Source organism: Haliotis asinina, chromosome 8 (assembly GCF_037392515.1).
Source record: "Haliotis asinina isolate JCU_RB_2024 chromosome 8, JCU_Hal_asi_v2, whole genome shotgun sequence".
NCBI lineage: Eukaryota > Metazoa > Mollusca > Gastropoda > Lepetellida > Haliotidae > Haliotis > Haliotis asinina.
In genome coordinates this window covers 61,823,966-61,833,242 of record NC_090287.1, presented here as the reverse complement: position 1 = coordinate 61,833,242, position 9,277 = coordinate 61,823,966, and positions in this window count along the sequence as shown.

Sequence of the window (9,277 nt, the reverse complement as noted above, 5' to 3'; positions counted from 1 at the left end):
AGCAGAAAAATGAGGGTGTTTTAAAGTTTGAGCAGTCCATCTATAAAGCTGTGTACATATCTCTGGCTGTTGGCTGCTAAAATTACCTCCTTTTGTTCCCTTGCCTACCAGAGGGAAGTGCCAGTCGTATCTTTACATGCAGTTTTTCTGGTGAAGTGACTACAATAGTCATTGGCAGTGAATTAAAACAGCACATTATTATCAATTAAAGATTACACAGTGTTGGGGAAACACTGTATTATCTGTATTTGTGAAGGAAGGTATTCAGCAACTGAAGGCTTTATAATCTTATCATGTGATATTTTTGTTTTATAGTGAAGACTATTTATTACACAAGTTCTTCGTTCGAAATGAGATTAGGTTGAGTAAATGATTGTACGATATTCTCTGTTGAGTGCCTTGTGATTCTGAGTTTGAAAAGTTCTAGAAAAGCAGGACTAGTTTATTGTTTTTAAGTAAATTCTTAATTTCCCCTCAAAGGGACTGATGCATAGTCTGATATAATGCATATGCATTGTGATGAATAGTTCATAATAATTCCTGTTGTTAATATTAGTTTCAAGTGAACTTGCCTTCAGAGTTCATTCAGAAGCGAAACATTGTGATAGTTTCATAGATTTGAGCCTTGAGGTCGTCATTGGTTATTCAGTTTTGTACTGGGATCATTTTATTGATAGTCTGATGGCAAGTTCTGCTGTTATTTCTTTGTCAGGAGTTGACTTTCTTTCAATATCTAAAGCATATTATAAGCACAGAATAATTGTACTAGATGTGTATAGTTTGTTCTGATGATGTAGTGATTATGCAAGATGTTATCCCAGTAGTTTATTTATGTCTGTGTACCATAATAATAATAATGTGTGCCGATGTGAACTTGCTAATGTATACTGTAATATCCTAACTATGCATGTGCCTGTTGCCCTTACATATCTAATATGTTTTATGTGTAGAATGTTTAGTCTAGTGCAATATGTATATCCTTAAGCTTTGACAACGGAACTTCGAACTAATTGATATTTGCATTTCATGAGATTTTCTCAGGTTGGAGTCTGTATTTATTATTATTATTTGTTGCAGAATAGAAGCTATAGGCGCTAGATAATGGAAGTTATTGAAAGATAAATGGTCTGATTAAAGTTTTCAAAGAGGATATTGGGATGAAATGTTCTACGGTAAGCGGTTCCAATCTTTCATGTGCAGTATAAAAGCAATCAATATGCAAGTGGGGACATGTACATTACTGATAGAAAACTCTGATTTTGGATGATGAATGTTTGAGAACTAACAAAAGAACTTCAGCCAAACCCCAGGGTAAGTTAGAAAACTTCTCAGCCCTGACCAAAACTTACTTTCCCACAAAAAATTCTAATTTGTATATTCACATTAGTTATCACGACTGAATTAATAATGGTTTATTGTCCAGAAATATGAATATCTTCATATACATGGCAAAATTTTAACTGACCTTTGGGAAGGTAGATTTGTGAATCTGGCAGTCCGTGTTGAAAATTGGTTGCTCAGGCAGGTGTTTCTAATGCTTCTAATAACATGGGCATGTGGGATGGGGGTGTAGGCTAATGGTTAATGTGACGGCTCATCACGCTGAAGACCCTGGATGGATTTCCCCACATGGGCACAATGTGTGAGGCTCACTTCATAATTTCATGTAACACTGCACGTAGATTTTAGTTTTAAATGTAAGGATCTTCACTTCTTTATACATGTGCTTGCTGCTGTGGTTATGATGTTCAAGTCATCCATCCTTATGAACGTGACATGAGGTTAGCATGGTGGGTAAAACGTTTACTTGGCATGCCAAAGACCTGGGTTCAAATCTCCAAAGATGGGTATGATATGTGAAGACTCTTTTCTTCTTCCCTGTCATGATATTGCAGGAACATCGCTATAAGCTGAATAGAACTGTACTAGCTCACTTGTTTATTAAAGCCTACAGATTTGTAACAAGTTTTCAGTATAGTGTGAGATTTATCTCAATGCCAGCATTCAGTGAGTGTTTCAGTGTCCATTGAGACTGTTCCCAATGTTTGAATACAAGTCTTCCAACGACTTCTGATAATGCTGATATGTTGCTTAATAGCTGCACAATATTTATTTTACAAATATGCAGTTGTAAACCAAGACCAGTAATATATGTAAATGTAAGTATTTTAATAATCAAAGAATTACTCGTACTTTTGTAGATGATGGTGTCTAATGATGTTGAAATTAACCACATCTGAGCTTTTAGTTACTTGCAGCCTAGGTAGCAAGGCCAGTAGCTTGTAGGGGCATCATGAGATGCTATGTACAAAAAATCAAAACTTGTGATACTACTTTTATTTACTGAGATTTTGGGATATGCAGGTTTAATTACTAATTCAAGTTTACACTTACATTTGTAAATGCTATATATACACATTCTCCTTGATATTCTCCCAGCTGTATGGCCCATCTTATACATTTGTTATGCTCATGTCATGTTTGTATGTTTTTTCATAATATTATTGAATCTAAAGGAATTGTATTCCAGAACAACTGTACCTTTACACACAAATACTATCTGTACTCATCTCAGAGCAACAAAAAAAGAATTACTTGCTTCTGGATATTGTTTTTTACTACCAACATTTTGTATTGCAGAGACATTTGAAGCAAGTCTTGCATCACAGTGGTATTTCTCCAACACTGACCTTGTTAGCATCAACTTTAAAAAAGAAATGACTATGTTGTCATCAAGTTAAAAGAAAATTCACCCCCAAAACAGAAAGGATAACAGGATCCAATCAGCTCTTTTAGCCCAGTAGCACTGACTAACTGTAAACTTGACAAATTTTCTGATAAATTGTTGCATATTTGTATTTATGTTACTAATATGAATTTTAGACCATGGAAAACTTACAGTTTATATCGTGTTTACATTTTCGACATGTGTAATATGTAGTTAATACATATGTATTTGTGCGTACAGACTATCAATACCTTACCAAATTATATACAAGACCGTGAAGTGCTTGATATGGATATGAAACTTTGGCCAGACTTGTAAAGGATATTGTATGTATTTTAGAGTACATACATGGTATAAAAAATTCAATTGTAAATGTGTTTCATGTCTAAAATAATACTACTTTTTTAAATTTCCAGGTACTTCCATTCTCGTTACTGTTGTCGACCATTTAGGTGTCATTATGTTAATGGTTTTGACATTCAACAGCTGTAACTTGACACTTAAATGCCCTATTTACTTACAAATGTTAGCCTTTAGTGAACATGGAAAGTGCTCATTCATATTCAGTGTTATATTTCTACAGTCCTTGTTACTTTTATATAATGTAGATCTGAAGTCGAGCTGTATCACTTTGTGTCGTCTTTGTGTTCATCAATGTTGATATGGAAACATGGCATTTCAGTACTTCCACCACTTCTTTTGTCGTCACGATTCTCAGTCGTTTAGGATAACCCAAGAAGTAGTAAAGAAGTCATGCTTGTTTTATTCCCACCTTTATTGCCAGAGGAACCATAGCTGAACTAGGAACATCAAACCCTGTTAATCTAGACTCATTAAGCATTTGAGAACATCTTCATATGTACAGATGATGTTAGTCCATACATGTAACTTGTATATCCAGAAATGTATTCGTCTGAATCATTTCAAAGATAACAGTATTGTCTGGATTAAGAAGGTTTCACTTTACTCAATACAGCTGGACTGTAGGGGTCACACTTACTGTGTATGTCAGTGGTTACTGTCTGAATGGAAGTGTTGCCTCTCTATGATGTTCACATTTTCTGAAAGCTTGTGCATTCACTTCGTAAGATATGTTCAAGTATTTTGTGAGAGATTTTCAGATAAGTTTTTCCAGGCATAATCATTTTTAATGTTTTCCAAGAAAATTAGTTGAGTGGGCTCCTGACTGACAATTGGATATAAATCATATAAATTTGCATTTATTATTTGTGTACTCACCTAGATCACACCTTTGTCAAGCATTGGAGCTTCCACAGGTGGGGTTGAGACTGAGAGTTATTTCCCCTTGGAATGTTTTGATAGTCCTAGTTATGTAACCCATAAAGGTTGTGATGCAAAAATGCAAGTGTCATACTGATGCTGACAGTAGCTGAACACAGGACCAGGCTTCAATGTTTAGGTCCTCATTAAGAATCCTCAATGAGAACTAACATGCCTTTAGTTCATCCCAAACTGTGGATGTTTGCTGTGTTACAGAAGATCTATCCTCAGTAAGGGCATGGGTGATATGTATGTGATCCCTTATTGAGGAGACGTATATTCTCAAAGAGGACTTAAATGGAATTGGATGGCCCTCAAAGGGAATGCTTACAAAGTGGCCCATTCATCTGACTTATATTATGATGACAGATTTACTGAATAAACTGCTACAGAAATCAAACTGGTAAAGGAAACAAGTGTTGAAGAAATATGTTGGTGTTTTCCGTGAAGTGTGTTGCCTTGCAGTAGCCTCTTCCCTGCAGTTGTATATTTAACATATCAGACTGCTGTTCTTCTATTTGTTTATGTCTACTCACTTAAGACTTCTCTGCTCCATACAAATAGTAATGTGGATATGGTCACTGTCATAAATTCATTTAGAAAATTCTAAGTTTTTCTCATTCACTCCGCCATCTCTAATTAAATGAACTCATGGTCTCTCAAGCAGACTGTAGCTTCTTATAGCAGAGCAGTTTCTGTTAGCTGTACAACAACTTTTGTTTGAAATTCTACATTTTCTGGAAACATTTTTTTCAACTAATAGTTACACAGTTTGTATAGGTATAGACCTCCAAATGTATACAGCACAATGTTTCAGTTCCAACCCAACTCGTTACATCGGTTGCACTGTACCACATGGTGTTGACATCCATAAGCTAAATGTTGTGACCAACATGCCTTCCAAGGATCTTATAAGAAAATGTCTTTACCTGTAAGGCCAACGATGTTACCTTTCCTACTATTGTTGCCACATGTAGTTTCTACTCTGTTGATGCTGACAGCAACGGCCGCCATTTGTATGTACATTATACTCATTCCGCATATGTGGCTCAAAGCGTCAGTAAGTCAGTCAGTGAGTGTAGCTGGAGACAGTGCCAGCCCTGCCGCTGCCAATGATACAGGACTAGCCAGCCGGGATGTTTGTGTGTTAGCATTCTCTGTGTGGCTCTGCAGACAACATTGGTTACTGAAATAGCCAGATATCAAATATTGTTTATGATATTCCATATTGAAATTGTCCATTTATCATTATATATAGATATATGAATTTGTAATAAAGAGTTATATTTCGTTATAAAGCTGCATTTTGTATTTCTTTGATGGTGGGTTTTGGGTAGGGGGAACAGAATGGAAAAAGCTTAACAAACCACGACTTTCCTTTATGTCCAGATGTAAACAGTATACGTTGTACACGTGAACCTTAATTACGTACATCCCAAGTCGAGGAACACATTATCCCACCGATTAACCAGTCTACCTGTAGAGAGCCAGATCAAAATGGCATGCTCCAGATTGTATTCGGGAACATGAAGTTAGAAACGGATTGGGGATTCCAATCCCGAATCTTAATCGTACGTACGTATGTATGTATGTATGTATGTATGTATGTATGATTGTATAATTGTATCTGTGTACTAGTATCTATGTATGTCTCTATGTATCAATGAATATTTTTTTTCAGTTTCGGGATTCTAATCTTAAAAACATGAACACCCAAACCTACATTTTTCCATATTTCAGCCTCAGGTTTTACTTTTCTTCATATTCGGCTTTCGGCTTTTGAATCCCGAATCTGAATATTTTTTTCAGATTCGGGATTCGAAGTTATGGAGTCGGAGTTGTGACAAACAGTGTCAATATACATTATCTCATCTCTTCTAAGGTACTAGGGGCCGCTAGTAAACCTGGGTGTTGTAAAACATGAACACCAAAACCTACATTTTTCCATATTTCAGCCTCAAGTTAGACTTTTCTTCATATTCGGGTTTCGGCTTTTGAATCCAGAATCTGAATATTTTGTTCAGATTCGGAATTATGACCAACAGTGTCAATATACATTATCTCACCCCTTCTAAGGTACTATCCATCCATTCACTCACTCACTCTCTCTCTCTCTCTCTCTCTCTCTCACACACACACAGAGAGAGAGAGAGAGAGAGGGAGGGATGGATAGAGACAGGCAGGCAGAATGCAATGCTGAATCTAGAAAAGAAAAATCTGGAATGTGAACAGAAATTCTAATTCAGGATTTGAGTCCACAATGTGAAGAAAAAATTCAGATTCCGGATTGGAATCCCGACTCTGAACAAAATATATTCAGATTCGGGATTCGAATCCCCAATCCCCAATCCTGAAACTTCATGTTGCTATTGTATTCACACACTAAGTACTCGTGCAATAAATGGTTTTCTCCCGGAGAGGAGTCTGCTGGCAGAACTGTTAAGGAGCATAGGTCTTAAAGTGAAGTGAATTGGATTGAAGGGTGCAATGCACCACAGTTCCTCTGAGTCTTCTATCAACATGTCATCGAGAATCCACTCGCTGTTTGCCAGATCCCCCTAAGAGAAGCTCCGTTTTTATCGGGGCATGATTCCTTTCGTTCCTCAGTCATGAGGAAGACATTTTTGCAAATCCCAAGAACAAGCAGCCCGTAATACAACGGGATGGAGGGCAGAGAGGGGCCTCGCCAAACTGACCTAAAGTTAACCTATATCCATGAAAAATTCATCAACGTTGACTGCCTCGTGGACATCAATTTATGACTATACCAACATTCAATACAACGCCTACCCGGGATCCACTTGAAGGTCATGCAGTAGCCAGAATATTTGGAGGCCATTCAGGACAACACCTCCCTGCTCGAGGTTCAAAGAGCTACTCGCCACTACGACCAAACATGGGGAAACATTCTGAAGGATGCAGATTCCGTCAGGCAAGGGCCAAGCTATACCATGTTTGCAGTGAAAACGAACCGATGAATTTCACTTTAAACCACAGCATAAATTGATTGATTGATTCGAATCCTCATGATTTTATCTTGGCAACTGAACATGTAAATCTCAGAATTTTATTGAACTTAAAATAAAAGTTGTTTGACAAACGATATTTGAATCAAATCGTTATTTTTGGCTTGTACTACTGTTAACTGAAACGCCGTGAGCAAGAAGTTTTGGTCTAAGTTAACGATCACCACGTGCCGCACATGCATTTGTTTCACTGTTCCAACTACCGCGCTTATCCCCTTGTAATATAAGCCAAAAATATTTTAGAGGTTTGTGTGCAACCAGTGTTCCACATTTATATCCTCAACTACCACCTAGAATACGTCGACATCATTAGCTGATGACTGCATGTCTCTTCGTCTTTGCACCAAAGAGCAATGTGAAATGTACCGGCACTTTGAATACCTTTTACTGGCACTTTCTAGACCTCCCGTTCATGACACACTGCTCGATATTAACTTGAACTCCATTAAATAATGGATTTAGATTATGTCATGCTCGTTAATGATGGTGTTAAATATAGGTCTATTTCTGTGGTGTAGACACCTCACGTGCCTTAAATACCTCTTTCATGTTTGTTTCCAGTGTTTGCAGGTGATATCAAGAGTTCTTCAGCATCACGTTGGTGTTGAGATTTGCACACGGCGATACCTCTCTGCAACGCCGGCGTTTGATCCATCCAAGCAGAGTAGCAAGTCATGTCAAACTCAGAGGATGGCTCTGTTGTTTTTCGTAACTGTGCTGGGACGTAGACGCCTGCCCTAGTGATATTTCTTCTACCCGAGCCAATGTTTCCAGTCCCATGACCGTAATGTCGATGCCTCATTTGCGAAAAGAATTCCGTCAACAGCCGGAAACAGAGTGTGCTCCAGTCTGGTGCGTTCACTAACACCTTTGCAAAAGAAGGGAGGAAAACTGTGCTTTCCAGAAACCATTAGTAGTGTTGCATTGTGGAAAGGTTCATACGGGGGTTTCAGTAATGCTGACAAGACGATTGATAAGTGATTTTAACATGGGAATTTGGTATGATTTGATATCTTTCAGGATACAGGTGAGTGGACTCAGATGTCTTCAATGACGCGTTTCAGTAGCCTTCAATAGTTCCGAGTCTATTTTCTCATGTGGGAAGAGAAATCAGCGACCATAGGTATCAGAGTATCATCTTCCAGTAAACTTCCCCCTCTTTGTCTTTCGACGAATCTGTCCTATCTATTGTGGAAGTCGTTTCTGCAACAGTGGATTGTGACAGTTACTTTGATGACTGGGTACGTGATGATCCCTGTTGATTACTTACAGGTAGAATAGCATGCACATTTACGATGTATGTTTCTGAGGAAATTCTAAGACTGGCAAATGTGGCAATATCTTCTTACCCCGCAGATCCACCGCAACCAACGACCACTCAGAATGTTGATTTACATTCTCTTTCACAGAGTATTTTCACAAATCCGGTAGACTAGTAGGTCACCAGAGGTCCAAGAATTTAGCAGCTGCACAAAATCTGACTGATGCCCCTTTATGTCAATATCCTGGTGCCACATGGGGAATTTTATCATGGTAACACCCCAAGAAGTGAACTATGATGTTGTTGTAACAAAACGAAAGGGCTGTTGTTTGATGATTCTGTAAAAAGTTTCGCTTCTATTGCATGTGACAAATGTATATGTCAAAAGTCTCAGTCCCTAAAACATGCTTCCCTTAATTCACATGGTCAAAGTCATTCGTCATCGGATCTGTCACTCTCCTCGCTACACATGTATTCTTTATGGAGGGGTTGTCATCAAATCTCATCATCATCATCATCATCACTTCCATCGAATTCGGCAAGAGTATCTTCTAAGTGTCTACTAACTGTTGAAGGGTGTCTCCATCATTCCACTTTAGCTGCATGACACCATTCTCGAATGTCTGTCTATCCGTGACCATCCAGTGGAATAAAACCGTATCTGGAATATGTGCATGCCTCCCTATCAACACCTGATAATTTACCTGATTCACGTATTGTGTGGAACAGCTTTGACAGGGAGGTAGAGATTCTCGATTCCGAGGACAAGAAAACAAACGCTCAAACAATCAGAAGCTGTTGACGTCATTGCGAAAAGAAGACGCCATTGGTATATAAACTGAGCGGCAAAAAAGTGTACGAAAGGTTACAATTTCCCAAATTTTAAAGAAACATGTTTGTAGGTAAATTATAGACTGAATCATGTCGCCTAAACGTAGCAATTTGACACCTGCTGCAAAACTTTTGGCATTTTGGGCGAAT